The sequence below is a fragment of the Chiroxiphia lanceolata genome, chromosome 3 (assembly GCF_009829145.1).
Source record: "Chiroxiphia lanceolata isolate bChiLan1 chromosome 3, bChiLan1.pri, whole genome shotgun sequence".
NCBI classification, from domain to species: domain Eukaryota; kingdom Metazoa; phylum Chordata; class Aves; order Passeriformes; family Pipridae; genus Chiroxiphia; species Chiroxiphia lanceolata.
This window is the reverse complement of record NC_045639.1, coordinates 27,261,348-27,277,192: the sequence shown is the minus strand read 5'-3', so window position 1 is coordinate 27,277,192 and position 15,845 is coordinate 27,261,348. Positions and strand designations below refer to the sequence as shown.

The 15,845-nt window shown below is 38.5% G+C and overlaps 1 long non-coding RNA gene across 1 annotated transcript; it reads right to left on the bottom strand.

Annotated features, from left to right (window-relative positions):
* Window positions 1-2,918: 2,918 nt before the first annotated feature.
* Window positions 2,919-15,803, bottom strand: LOC116785189. The gene is made up of 3 exons (XR_004356413.1): window positions 15,647-15,803; window positions 5,489-5,570; window positions 2,919-3,144 (listed from the first exon to the last, which is right to left on the bottom strand). It is a non-coding gene; the product is annotated as an uncharacterized LOC116785189 (long non-coding RNA).
* Between the last annotated feature and the right edge of the window lie 42 nt (window positions 15,804-15,845).

The following is a 15,845-nucleotide window of genomic DNA, read 5'->3' as shown; positions in this document are numbered from 1 at the left end:
CAAAAAGCATGTACCTGAGGAAGTTACTTAAGGCACTCCCAATGTTCTCTGTGAAATGTCTCAGCACAAGAGATCTTGTCAATGTGTGATTAATTAGCTCTCCAACTCTTGCTAGTGTAATTATACTTTTGGTACTCTTCCCAACCTCTTTTAAAAGAACATACTAAACACTAGCTCAGTGTGTTAGCTTTCACTGGGAATAAATCTCTCAGAGTACATCTGCATGGATTTGCAGCTTTAAGGTACCTGATTCTGGCAGGCACAGGGATATGGTGACTTCAGTGCAGTGTCTACCAGCCAGCCTGTTTTCAGGTATGCACCTGGTTTGCTAGCCAAGACTGAAAACCATGATATCATACCTTCCTAGCAGTTCTTATCTGAGCTAGATAGATCACAGCTAGTTTAAGCATATCTGCATGGGCTACAAAAACATACCACCAGTTGCAGAACATATGCTTAGGTCACTTCTAGGCTAGAGATTTCTGGCTGTTAGGCAGGGCTGTAGAGCAGTATGATCCCAGATAAACATAGCTGTGCCAGGGACTCTCACCACTGTCAGGTTTTTTATTTAATATTTTATAGCTTGTGGATGGCGATTTTATTTTATTGATATAAAAAGCTTTAGCACTGTATGTCTCTCTGGTAAAATACAGCAGTACTTCTATAGTGGATATATATCCTGAATATAAAAATAGGCTTCCACTTGGTCTTGCCCATGTCTCCTCTCTGCCTTCACATGGGTACGCTGGCAGCGTTCACTGTGGGTTTGCCATTTGCAGGATTGTTGCTATTCTATATGTGGAGTTGCTGGAGAAACTTGTGAAGGGTAAAACCCAGCTCTGATGTGTCCTTGGTTTATCAGCCCTCATCTAGAGAATTTACAACAGTTTTCTGGGGAAGGAAAACTTGGAGTTACCTGGCATTGCTCAGGACTATAGAAGGAGTCCACTGATATTCAGACTCAATGATTAGATTATCCTTGCTGGAAGCAATTTGGGGACAGAGTGACAAGGAAAGAATTCTGGAATGGATGAGGATGCAAGAGAGAACCCCTTTCCCTAGATCAGCCTCTCCATGAACTCTGGGTGAGCCTTGGAAGATTTTTTTCCTGAGAGTACAGTTCACTCTCTTCATCAGGACCAGAAGAGGACAGGAACATGAAGGTCAGTCTTGCCTTTCCAGGCTGTTGCTTTCTTGAACAGCATGCAGAAAAAAACCCCCACATTATGTATGCTGCTTGAGTGCATTATTTTGTATTACATCAAAAACCAAACCAAACCACAAGGACAGGTACTTTTCCTTCCTTCGTTCTCTACCACATAAGCAATTTCAGGCAAGAAGCAAGTGTAGTCTAATTCTTAATGTGATTCCTTTCATGACAGGAAAGCTGGTCCTTGGGTTGTCACAGACCCACAGACTGTATATTGGGGTCAGTTGTCAATTATCCATACTCCTGTTAGCTTTTGCTGTTTTTCTTTCTTTCCATAGAGTACCAAAGTATTGTTGCTTCTGAAAACTTCCCTAAAAGAAACTCTGAGGGATCTGAATGTGTTTACATCCAGGAAACAGAATTGACTCTCTGCTTTCTCGTACGCTGCAGGAGTGCAAGCCATACAACATACGGCAGGATACAGCATCCAGAAGAACAGCCTAGAAGGGCTTACTGTTCTGCTGATCTGTTTAGTATGAGAACACCACAAGAAATTTGAAAAAACATAAGGGAAACTCCAAGTCTGGACAACTTGCTATTTACATGCCTGGCCATCACTGGATGTAGTAAGGTTACAGAGAAGACTGGCAGTATGTATGCACTTTATTGAAGCGTTGCTAGGATTCAGCTTACTGTCTTACCCAGGATTAGAAGCATCTGTCACTAATATATGTGATACTCCAAGGCAAACTCATTTCACAGTTGATAAGTTGCAGTGGAGTAATAAGTATGCCCAAGGTGTAACTATTGTTACCAGCTTCTGCTAATTTTTTTGATGATTTTAAATTATGCATCAGTTCAGTAGTATCAATGAAATTGAAAAGAACAGGCTTTTCAGAAGTAGGTATTATCACCACTTCACAATGCAGATGAATGAGAAAGAGAATGATGAAAGGGCTACATTTTGGGAGTGCCTCTGAATTTTGAGTGCTTTAATTGTAAAATATCTGACTAGAGATATTTTGGGCATCTCAAGTTAAGTGGACAATTTTGAGAATTTATTCTTTATCACCTACTTAATGTCATTAAAAGAGTCATTAATAAAACTGGTATCTTGTTATTCCTACAGCTTTCCTCTAGCCTTTTCCCATGATAGTATTCAAGTAGTGAAACATTTTAAAACTGATAAACTAAGGCAGAATAAAGGTGTGATGTTACAATTTACAGTATTTGCAGTATTGCTACTCAGGACATGTAGGACATGCTGAGATGTATTTTTTACTGGCTTCATTGATAAGTTACAATGATGGCCAAAGCTCAAAAAGGCATGTTTGTGAATAACACTATACAATCTGAAATGTCAGGATTCAGGACTCTTCAGTAGACTTATTCCTGCACATGTCTTTGGAGAACTGAAATGTAGTACACAGCTACACAAGTATTGATATTTATGTCTCTGAAGTTGCAAAAGTCTAGTTTCATTTTCTAGTATAGGTGGCAGTTTTCAACTTTTTAAAGACGTGGACAGTCCAGAAATGGTTGTTGCTCCAACATACCTCTCATAAGGGAAGGAAGGGAGTCAATGCTGGGTGAAACCTTTGAGGTGTGGACTGACAGAGATGGCTTTCCCACGAGCTGATGCCTAATGGGCCTCTATTGGCAAACACAGAATAGAAAACAGTTGACCACTAAACTGCCATGACTCACTCATGACTTTAGAGTTCACAAACAGAACAAAGGCACAAAGGCTTAGCAGGTCATAATTACTCCTCCACAGTTTATTTTACTTTTCTTTCTCCTTTTAATGTTTGTGGGTGTGGTTCTAAGTCTGTAGTACTCCATTTTTCTTCTGCATTTACATGCCTAAAACACATCCACCTCACTATATTTCCAGCTAAGTGCTTCATCTCTTTTTCTTAGTCCTTTCTGTTCCAGGTTGTAGAAGCTCTCAATAATGCAAAGAATGTCTTCCTTCAGTATAATTTCAGTTTCTGCTAACACAGCACAAGAGGGGCAGAAAGCAAAAGATGTGATTCCACGAAGCAGAACACTTGCAGCAAGACAGGGCATGATCCACTACCATTACATACAGGTAATATATATGAGCCTGAGCAAAGCACGACGTGTCTGAATCAGTGCTACTTAATTAGTAATTATACCTCTGTAACCTCATAGCTATCTACAAAACTTTCACACATCTATCCTCAAAGCACCCTCTTCACTTTCATACTTTTATTTTAGGATATGATAGCTATTCTATAAAGGCAAAGAAAAATCATATTTTATCTGACTGGAAAACAGATTTTCTTCCTCATGCAAATCAAAGAAAACAACAGGTGTTTTAATTTTATCTAAATAAATTAAAAAATGCCTCTAAATTTATCTATCTTTAGCAAATAACTTTTTAAAGATATCTTCTATCATAAATATTTCTGCTTTTGGACGTATCAGGTATTTGGGCAAAAAAGAAAGTACTATAGACCATGAATTTTCAGTATCTGAAACCAATCTAGTTGTCAACTGAAAATAATCCGTCATAGAATTTAAAGTTTTCATATGAAAACCAGTTTGTTTGGTTATTGGGTTTTGGGGTTTTTCTGTTTGGTTGTTTTTCTAACTGTTTTTAAAGAAAGCAGACACTCCAAAAGAAATGTGTGAGAATTGACTGCCTTCATCTAAGTCTCGTACGATTGCAGTTATTTCTTGTTATCTGAATTTAAATAAACTAATAGAGGTATAGTTGCCCTGATGGTGCTCTTGTAAAGTCAAATAGGTAACCAATCCAAAGGAATCAAATGTAGGGCTGCCAACTCTTAATAAATCCAAGATAGGAAAAGTTATAAGAGGGTTTTTTCCAGGTAGTCTCAATGTTAATTAAAAAGTTAAAATTAGATTAGTTACAGTGCCTCTTTGAAAAAAAATATTAATGAAACCATGGCAGGATTTTTTTGTTAGTTTTGATCATAATTGTCAAAATAATTTGATGAAGATATATATCATAATTATAAGGACATGGCATTTTTCTGAAGTGTTATTCACGAAAAATGTTTCCCATCTCTAGTATTAATATAATTGAAGGAGTCTCTTGAGAGATTTTCAATATCCATGGTTTTAACATTCTATCTGAGTCTGGGAAATCCAGTATCCTTCACCCATCCCTAGGGGAAGAGAAAGGGATTCACTGCATCTAGAGGTCAAGGTGTGATGCTTAAAAAAGCAGCATAGAGAAAACACTAACTTTTCTGCTTTTGAATAACTCTACTATTTTCGTAGATATCACAGTCCCCATACCTTCATTTTTCATAAAATAAATAGTTAAAAGTATATATTTATTCATATAATGTAGTACATCATTGCTTCAGTTTTGTTTTTCACCATTTGTTTGTTTCAAGCTGTTTGTTTATACTGACATTGACATATCTTTGTATCCTTTTCAAAGTAACAAGATTTCTGTTTCGTGCCTTTATGCTCCAGTTTGTATTTGAATTTTTTACACTAGGTTTAGCTTGGGGAGAAATGTTGCCGCTTTATTTATTAGGACAAACACATATTTATAAAACAAAGGAGCAGTTCCTTTATGTACCTCTTCCTTCAACATACGAAATTCTCTTACACATGCTCCAAAAGAGAGAAAGCTGCAATCTGCAGTAAGGAGTCTTAAGGGAGAGAGGAAGCAAAGGGAAATTAGCAATTAGGTTAAAAACTGTAATAAGATCTTATAACTAACAAGTATTTATTATCAAAAAAACAGCTCTTATCCAGTATAATCAAAGTAATTTAATCTATAATTCTAGTACATTTTTCATAGCTTGTGCCAATGTATTCGTAACTTTACAAAATACTTATTTTTGACTCAAACTTTTCTAGTTTTGCCTAATTTTTTTTTATATAAAAGTTTGGGTAATATAATTCCAAACATTTCTAAATTATGTGTGGATTAATAACATAACCTTTTTCAGACATTTCAGTAGCATATTTTATGCCTGAATATTTCAATAATGTCAGAGGACAGAAACATCACATCTAGTTTGTTTTGGGGTGGCTTTTCTTTTTAGTTTGGTGTGATCTAAGAAATGATAAGCCTGGAAAAATTAGTTTATTTGTTTAAAGTTTTGAGTTTAAAATGAGTTTTCCTCAAGAAAACTTTGTCTAGGTTTCTTTTTCTTCTATCTCTAAAAGGATAGAAACTGACAATTTCAAATACACTAAGATATCTAAATGTTAAAGTTCTGGTGTCTAAGGATGATGATGCCAAGATCATGAGGCAAAGCTCCCATTTTACTTAGCATTTGTAAACCTACAGCACTGTACTGAGATACAATGGATTCAAATACTTACCTATATTATGTATTTTGGGAAAAAGTTCAGATGTCTTCTGCTGATTCAGAAATTTATCTGATGATTGGATCCACATGAGTATCTATCAGGAAAACAGACAAGCAGAAATGAGAGGCAGTTCAAATATTTCAAGTCTGGCTTTGAGTAAAAAAACCACTGAATCTTACCTCATCCATCAGGTCATTAATGGAACAGTTCAGGTCTTTCACTGAAACCTAATACTCCTTACTTTGGGAATACAAGTCCACTGATGAGAGACAGCATTCAGAAGTGTGTTTGAAGTTGGCGGGCTGTGACATGTTGCCATTCGCCTCTTTCCATAAGGACAGTGCATCACCACATGGAAAATGAAATGTGGATGGTTTTCTCTTTCTTTATTATTAGTGGATTACATGAAGTGGATGATAACATATTTATTGCAAGCTGTCTGAAATACCCTTTATAGAGATTCTTTTCCCAGCTTAGCAGGTGAGCGCTTATTTACCTCAGGAGACAACCTGTATTCCTATCACAGCTGTTCAGAAGCCATGAGGCTACGCAGTGAAACATATGTTCAGGTTAAAAATGCATCTGTAACTTCAGCAAAGTGCTTCAGATTAAAAAAGGACATGTTGTGCGTATAATGTTGTCTGAACTGGTTCTCCATTTGACATAAGCGAGTTTAGGGAGCTTCAGCTGAAGATAGGGGAGACTAAGCAGCAGTCAGTTATTGTGCTGGAAAGGCACAAATGCTCCATCCTCAATACATGGGAAATACAAGATTGATTTACACTGCATGAGTGAAGCATACATGTTCCTGGGAATTGTCCTGGGTAGGCCCGTTCTCTAGATTTGTCCTTCAGACAGCTGTTTGGTTTTGTTTTTTTATAGTATCAGCTAGGTTGGAAAAGACCTCTGAGATCATCGAGTCCAACCCTTGATCCACTACCACAGTAGTTACCAGACCATGGCACTAAGTGCTGCATCCAGTCTCATCTTAAAAACCTCCAGGGACGGAGAATCTACCACTTCCCTGGGCAGCCCATTCCAATGCCTGATTACCCTCTCTGTAAAGAATTTCTTCCTAATATCCAACCTAAACCTCCCCTGGCAGAGCTTAAGACCGTGCCCTCTTGTCTTACTGATAGCTGCCTGGGAGAAGAGATCAACCCCCACCTGGCTACAACCTCCTTTCAGGGAGTTGTAGAGAGTGATGAGGTCTCCCCTGAGCCTCCTCTTCTCCAGGCTAAACAGCCCCAGCTCCCTCAGCCTCTTCTCATAGGACTTGTGTTTGAGTCCCTTCACCAGCCTTGTTGCTCTCCTCTGGACCTGCTCCAGCACCTCAATATCCTTCCTGAACTGAGGGGTCCAGAACTGGACACAGTACTCCAGGTGTGGCCTCACCAGCACTGAGTACAGGAGAAGAATCACTTTCCTGGACCTGTTGGCTGTTCAACATACCTGCCCATATCCTGCTTTACAAGACAACATCCCAAAGCTCTCTTAGGAGGGCAAACCAATATTTATTTGGTTCTATGGAAGGCACTTCCAAATTCCACATGAAACTCACTCAGTATCTCCTTTAATGGGCTAAGCACTGGGACCTGCATCTTTGTTTCTCTTTCAACATTCCAATTCCATTTTTTTCACAAGACACCTCATGGAAAAATGTTTCTCAAACTGGGCAAAAGAGTTCCAGCTAGGTACACAAGGGGGGAGTAGTGGGAGTACTCTTTGATATCCTGGGTATGACTGAGATAGTTTTGTGACACTGGGTTATTGCCCGTCAACAGCATTTATTTCTGTTGCAGAAGCAACACTGCTGAAGTATGGGTTGTTGCTTGATGTCGTTTTGTTTGACAACAAGTCGAGAACACAAATATCTCCATTTTTGGGGGAGCTGATGTTGAATTGCTGCAAACATTAAAATACAAAGAGACAAAACAAACAAGTTAATACAATTTTGTTTCCCATAGTGATTCTTTCTTGTTATCTGCTTTCTTGTCACACTACTGTCAGGTCTAATAGCAGGCATCAACTTCTACTCTGAATTATCTTCAGAATTTGTCTTGCGGATCTTTTCCACAGTGAAATCTTCAATCACAGCCTGTCCAAGATATAATGGAGCATCAGCCTGCTTTTTCAGTTATGACAGATGTATTCCGGCACCGCTCCTATTCATTCAGAATCTTGTAAGGATTTGTGTAGGTTTTTGCCTAAAACAACATACTGGTTGCTCTTATTTATCCCTGTTCACATAAACTCATGCTGTTGGTTTTCACTTTCAGGTTCCCACGCAGCCTGTCCCCACACTGCCTACAATGGCTCCTTCCTAACAAAATGTCAACACCCTTCTCTGATCGCTGACTCTTAGAAGAAGGAAAAACTCCTTTCTTATGTTTTAATTCAAGTACAGAAGAATTTTTCCTATGCTGTCTTTATGTCTAGTAGCTCCCTGAAGGCACCTGCCCATCTGCCCATTTGGCTTCAGGCTCAAAGCTCTCCTTTCCTGTGACACCTACAAATACGAGAAATACCAGTCTGCTTTCTTCTGTCTATAGCTTGTCAGGATTTTGCTCCCTCACAGCAGCTCCCAGAACTTATGATAGCATAGATGCAACAGGAAGGACCAAGTCAGCAAAAGGTATTTCATAGGAATAGAATTCTCTTCTTCTGAAAGGTCCACATACAAACCAGATTTGTCTAAGTAATATCAGACTAGGAAATAAAAAAAGTAAGAGACTTTCAAACTCTTACATAGGTGCCTTCTATACTTCTCAGTTGTGAACTTGTTAAATCCCTACCAAAAAAAGGTTTAAAGGATGAACAGCAGGCTTTCTAGTTTTACCAGCAGTAGTGAGCAAAACCCCCATAGTTTATGGGCAATAACTCTTCTCCTTCACTGAATGGCAGAGATCACTGTAAACCTACCTTCAAAGTATTTAAAGTGTCCCTTCCTATAGCAGCATGGTATTCAAGCTATTTAATATCACCTTCACTCTCAAAGATTGATGACACATTTGTTAAAATACATCACTTCTGATCTGATCTTCCATCAATTCATCTATCTCACTTTTACTACCTACAACTGCCATTTGAAAGAGACTATTTTTAAATAGTCTCAAATTAATAAATATTGTCTAAAAAATACATCCAAACCCCCATGATCCCCTAAAGCCTGTATAAATCCTAATTGTAAAATAAGACTAACAGAAAATTGAATTGCAGTTTATTTGGTGAAATGACTAGTGAAAGGTGAAGTGGTCAGCTAAAATAAGAACGAGGCAGCTAATGGAAGAGTACTTTATTTAGGAATGTGAGGAAGTGTAATATGCTACATATATCCTAAATTAGGTCTTGAGGCACTGCAGAGCTATGACTGCAAAGTCATTGTGTGTATATGGGTGAGAGTCGGCAAATAGCTGTGATGGAAGCTCAAAGTTTCTCTTTAATCTTGTAATGTGTTCACTGGTATTTTATTTACAGAAGCAATTACTTCTGGCTATATATAGTTAGCTACTGTAATAGTTATTTTACAGAAATAGCAACTGAGTTTTATGTGTTAACATTCTCCATTCACTGGAATTTTTGGAACTTCTTGTCAGAGAATGAGTGACCTGTGATGCTGCAGGATGACTGAGACAAATAAAAGCAACCATTTTCTATGCCTGCTAGTACTATTAAAGCTGAGGTTGCCATATCACAGTTTCTTGAACCTAACAGCATTGGTTTAAATTTAGCAAAGCTGAGACATTACATATGTTTATGTTACTTCCAAAATTTTGGCCTGGTTACAAAATACTCTGCACACTTTGAACTGAACAGATATTGAGACTGAGTCTGCAAGACTGATGGTAGTTGTTTTAAAGAATGATTCCTAGGATTGCTAACAGAGCCATTTTCCAAGTATTTTTAACAAACATATAGACTGCTAACAGAGCCATTTTCCAAGTATTTTTAACAAACCTATAGACTGCCATGCTAGTGGAAATACTGACACATTACAACCACAAACCCAAATCAATCTTTAACTTCTCCTGGGGAAGGCAGAAGGGCTGGATCTAAAGGGAAAACGTGTCTCTCTCTGAAGCCAAGAGCTGCACCTTTCTCTCATCTAGGATCAGGTTAATCCATCTCCATCTGCAGCTCTGCTGAAGACCATGGAATTTCAGTCAGCTAATAAAGGCCTTATATGACTCTTATTTTCATCTTTGCAGTTGTATGGATTTGGCCACATACATAAAAGCCCTCTCTTGGATTTTAAAGCACTAGCTTGCTTTTGAAGATGAGAAAAGAGAGTCAATAATGATTGAGAAAGACAGAATGTCTCTAAATGATAATCTGTATTAGGATATCTAGTACTATGACTACATTTTGACTACATATAAATTTTCTTGTTTCAAAAATTATCTACAGGTTGCTTGGTTAGAATTGTTTATTTAAACTGTCATGCCAGTAACTGACCCATAGTGAACATGGCAGACATCAGATACTGTCTGTACACTGATTGGAACTGCTCGAAATTTTTCTGGCAGGAATATTCCTGTAAAATCTGAGATTCTTATCCATTCTCTTTATGTGCTAATGCCTGACCATATCATATCATAGTCATTGTTTATCCTCACAGAACATTTTAGGAAATGTTATTAGTAGCCCATTTTAACAATGAGGAACTGAGGCACAGAAAGAGTCACTCATCGAAGGTCATACAGGACATCTGTAGCAGAGGAGGAAATTGAGTCTGAGATTCAGATTAATGTTCCCTAGAATGAAGCCCTTTTCATAGCTTGCTGAAAACATTTGATCAATTTGTAAGCACTTAAGTTGCAATTTGAACAGATGGGAATAATGGGCACATTTTGAGGCCCGTCCACTTGCCAACATCATCTCTTTTCAGAAGTGATGGATTCTGTCCCTGTGTAACAAGACACGTGGCCTGGTGAATATTGAAGGTCCTGACCTGGGTGCTTCTGCATGGTCAGCAGAGGAAACTGGAAACTGATTTGCCTTTGAGGCATCCTAGTCCTACATATAGAAAATTGATAGGCATATACTCCATATACCTATGAGGTAAAATAAAGAGGAAAAGTGCTTTTATGGGGATAATAATACAGGAATAATATGTTTTGATAGTTCAGTGGACTACCTTTGAGTGAAGTACTTTAGTTCTGATTCTCCTGAATGTGACTTTACCCAGAAAACTCTTGCAGCCTAGAAAAACATTTTCCATAATCTTGAGCATGCTTATAGACAGAAATCAGACCTCTACAGAAGCAGAATTACCCTCTATCAATCCCTAAGCCACCTTTGCTTCTGATTCTGAACAGACCTCCTCTTTGAAATAAATGCATGCAGTAACCCAGGAACAATAGTCTACACTTCAGTCTAAACATCCTTTTGTATCCCTTAGCTTCCTTCCAAGATTTTATGCTTTTTCCATTCCCTTATTTATAGACATATGAGCATGCAACAAAGCTTCGTGAGTAATTTTGCAAAACAGTTGCTGGATCAACTGGGAGAAGAGCTACACTATCTTCCTTTCTGCAGATGGCGAGTTAACAGATCATGTATGGAATACCAATGGATTTTGAAGATGCTGGAATGGTTCTTTACATTTGCTCAAGGCATGTAATTTGTCTGTCCTTTCGTCCATCCCAACAGGGAAATAATAAGGCTGTGAGGATAAATACCGGTGCTTTCTGGAGCAATTCAGAAGCTCTTCAAACACACTGTGACAATAGGTACTTCATCCTACACATCCGTAGGGACTCTGCATCATAAGGACCCTGCATCATCCATGCACAAAGCACAGCTGCTGTAAACACATACAGAGCAATTGCACAGCAGTGATCAGTGGATTCAGTGGGTGTTGGACTAAGAAAGTTGGTTGCAGGATCTTCTTCCAAGTGGAACTTAGGTTCTGAGCACAGAGAACCCTCTTTTTGAGAAAGCACCATGATCAACACTGTATGGGGCACTCATAGTCTGCAATGGAGAAGGTCACATTAGTTTTCTGGATAGGCAGGTCATAAGCTAGAGAAAGGATCTAGCTGTCTGACAAAAGCAATAATGAGTGGAGAAAGTAACAGTGACCCGGAGTTTCCATTTACAAGCGCTTACTACCACACAAAATAAAAAATATTGGTGCTTTGCCCAGCTGACAAGTAGAAAATATAAATACAGTGCAAACTATTTCATGGCAGACCTCTGCTTCTGCTGATTGACAGTGTCAAATCAAATGGTTACTTAGTACAGATCACTCATATCACTGCTGGGCACACAAGTGTTTAGGAGTCAGAGGCACAGATGAGGATGCCATCACACTGTATTTTTTTGTACAAACAGAGGCAGTGAGATGGTCTCTTGCTCACAGATCTTTCAATTTAAATATAAAGTAGGAAGAAACAGAAGAAGATAAAACCAAATAGGTACTAAAAAAGTACTTTTATTGTCAAGATAGAAAGTAGACTCAACACTGGCCAAGTTCTTCTTAGGCCTTGTATGCAAAAACAAATTGAGGAGGCTTTGAAATAAGCCATTTCTTTTTTCTTTTCTTTTTTTTTTTTTTTCAGATACTCTTCAATCTTTATTGTTTGCAGAAGGCTTTTTCTAGTTAATTGGGAAATTACTGCTTTTTATTCTGTGAGGCCATGCAGACAGGTGCAGACAGATACAAGCAAACTCTGCTCATGCTCGGAGCTGCCCAGACATACGCTAGCTTCTGTCTAGAAGATGTAGAGTCATGCTAATGTGGCAGCATGCCCAAACTAACATACCCTGCTTCTCAGCAGTGCTCATTAGCTTAGGTTCATGCAGTTATCTGCTTCTGGACTGGGGCCTTCCGGTGTCTGACAAGCTAAGTGTGCTGGCAGAGTTCTCCTGCCTCTCTGGCCTCCTTTATGTACACATACCTTTATGTCATTACACGTTGTCACTTTTTGTTGAGAAATGGACTGTTAAAAATCACTGACTCTCTTTTCCCAGTTGCACTCCTAAGGAAACTTTTGCCAGTCTGCCAAGATGATGAAAACATAAGAGAATCTCATGGTTCAGCTCACACCATCACCAAAGCAGCAGTAATGGCTGTAGAAGAAGCTAACTCACGAGCTGCCAAAGCGCCGAGGTAGGAAACAGGAGTATGGATTACATTCTTCATGAAGCCTGAGTACAGACCATACGACCCTCAGCACGTTCCTGCAACGTGGCCAAGAACCAGGTTGCACTCTCATACCGTAAGTAATCCAGCATCTGCCCCCAGTGGCAAATTTTTGGGAACACTGTGAAAGACTAGATCTCCTTCAGTTCCCAAAGAGGAGAGAGGAAGACCCAGCAAACTGTCCCACTGATTCATCTCCCTTCCTGACATTTCAGGTGGCATCAATTTTCCAAATACCAGAAAAAGAGACCACTGTTAGGACCCATAATCCATCTCCTAAACTAAATGACAAATTTGACTGGTTATATGTTGAATTATGTGTACTGTGGAAAAGACATAGGATTCAGTCCTCACTGGTAATATCGCATATGGGAAACTACACTCAATTTATCTTTTACCTGTCTATCAGATGTAGAAAATTGCACTCAGTAATATGAGAATGTTGCTGAGAATGTTGCTGAGAATGCAATGTGAAGGACTCAGTGGGGAAAGGGACAATCCAGGTTACTCATCAGATTTTAATTCTGCCTCCTTGTGGTTATTTCACTAAGCTAGTATCAAAATTTTCCATGAGATGTCTCCATTCATCAGTAAATATTTGCACAAGAGGCAGTATAAAGATTGCACAAGGGGCAGTATAAAGATTACACAAGGAGCTCTAAGCATGGCACTTTTTTCTTAGTTTTGCATCCTAAATAATACTCTTTAAACACAGCTTTAAAAAAACCAAACATATCAGGCACATATATTTTTACAATAACATTTATACTAACACATATATATGAGAAATTTTACTGTGGTTATACCTTGAGTCTCTTTTGCAAGCAAGTATACACTTATTTGGTCCAGTCGGCAGATTGCTAGGAAGCTGAAGCTGCAGCTCATGCATTCCATTAGCAGGGCCTGTTAGCTGAGGTTTACAGCTGCACTAGCTATGGCTACACAGCTTCTGCCCAGCACAGAGCACACGTGGATCTTCTTCTTGTAGGAGAGCACATACACAAACCTACTGCTGAAGAATTTTTAAGCTGAGCTTGAGAAAGCATTCTATTCAGGGCAATACTGGAATAGGCTGACACTTAACTCCTTCTGAAACCAGAGGGGTAATCTGTGTTTAAACTTAGTCCTATGCTTTAATCTGCTTTTTTACTATTTTGTTATCCTTAACAGAGATAAACATAAGCATGTGCTTTCCTGACTGGAGCACTGAAAACACTAACATGCAGCAGTTCAGACAGTGATTTACTGGTGTGAAGTCTAGCCCTTCTCAAAGAACAATAACCTAAAGAACAAGCATTACATCCAGGAAATAAGAAGCTATTTTGCTTTGTAACTACATCACATTGCATTAGAAAGTAAATCCTACACATGTGAGAGAGGAAAAGCCCTTGTATGATTCAACTAATCTTACTGAAAACTATCCAAATTAGGGAGTTTCAAATTTTATATATTTGAATTTACGTCTGGTTTCTTCTTTTGTGCTGAACTCTGAAATAATTGGGTAAATGCCTTTTTAAAGGTTTAGAGAAACGTCAGTCTTAGTCTTTTTCAGCAGGCGTCACTATAAACAACTCTACAAAAAACTGCCAGCATAGAATTCATATGCCAGGACAGAAAAATTACTGATTATAGATAAGGAATGGTGTCACTGTAGGCGAGCACGAGAAAGAAATCAAAACATTTATATATAGGTAATTTCTTTTAAATCAGTTGTACAAGCTTAGCCCATCCTTACAAGAACAGTGACCTAATTTCAAACTATTTATAGAAGAGAAATAAAGTTGACTGCATGATATGTCCTTAGACATAGGAATTTTAATGCAGTACATCAAAGGAGTCAGATGACACAGGCAGTATTTTTATATTCTGTAAAAAGTTGCACTCTAAGTATTACAAAATAGCATCAGAACAAGTATTTAAATACAATTATTAAGATATTTATAGTCACGATCTTTTGTCCTTAGATATATAGTGCACCGAGTTCCAATATTTATTTAAAGGCTTTGGCACAAGAGTAGAATATGGTCTGAAATATAAAAAATCAGAACCTTATTTATTATAAAGGACAATGTTCTATAGTGAATTCATGTTTCCTAATATTACACGAAATTACCCGTTGCTCTGCTCTTACTAGGACAAAACTCTAAGTGAATCAGCTCCGAGCGTGCAAACATTTACACACTTAATTACTTTTAAATATGTGAGAAGCCCTATTGAGGTCTGTGAGTCAGATCCTCAACTTGTGTAAATCACAGGCCCTATTTAAATCAATAGCGCTGTGACAGTTTATATCAGCCGAAGTTTTGGCACCAGAGATATAACTCCATGCTTAAAGACAAGTATGTGCAGAAGTCTCTCTCCAGGCCTCTGGAAACTAAAGAGGTCAGGTAAACTTCACGGAAAGAGAGAGACTGCATGGAACATTATTGTGTTTAAAGTCATTCCAGACTGCTAAATACACATTTATTATAACGTCAAGATGAAAAATTATGAATCATTTACGTTTATTGCACCTTAGTTACATTGAAGATGTTGCCTTTCCAAGGCTGGAGGACAGCTGGCTCATAGCTATGACCACAAGTTACAAATATTTATGATACGAAGCAGAAGACCTTTTAGGGTAATGGAAGCTCAAAAGACGGCTTTAATGTAACAGCCTACTTGCTCCACTCTTCTAGTGATGGCTCCAGAAACCAGCACTCATTAAACTTAATGCACAAGATATGGACTTCACAGGATCCTTGCTGAATGTAACTTAGTAGGTATGGATGAAAAAGATGCTTAGACTACAGGGAAATATAACCATAGATGAAACTTTAAGGCAGGTGACTAACACTTGGATGCTTTTTCCAGCACTAGAGTGTGAAGGCTTATAAGGAAAGATAATGCAAGTTCTAGTGGGCATGGGTAAAAGAACATGAGCACCCTGTGTGTATTGGGATCTATGTGCTCTTATCTACTCCGGGGGCTGAAAGGGCATGTATTTATTTCTGTGTGTTCCCCAGTCACCTCTGATACAGTACTTCAGCGTCACACAACAATCATTTCTGCTTCCCAATGCTTCTGTGAAAAAAAAAAAAAAATTGCTTTTCGGGTAGCAAAAGCCGTGGAAACGTTTCTAACGCCTTTCGAACTCCCGCCAGCCAAGAACTAAACCCAGACACTCTGCACGGCCGCCCTTTGTCCTTGGTTTAAATGAAAAGTAGCTGCCCCTTTCACCCC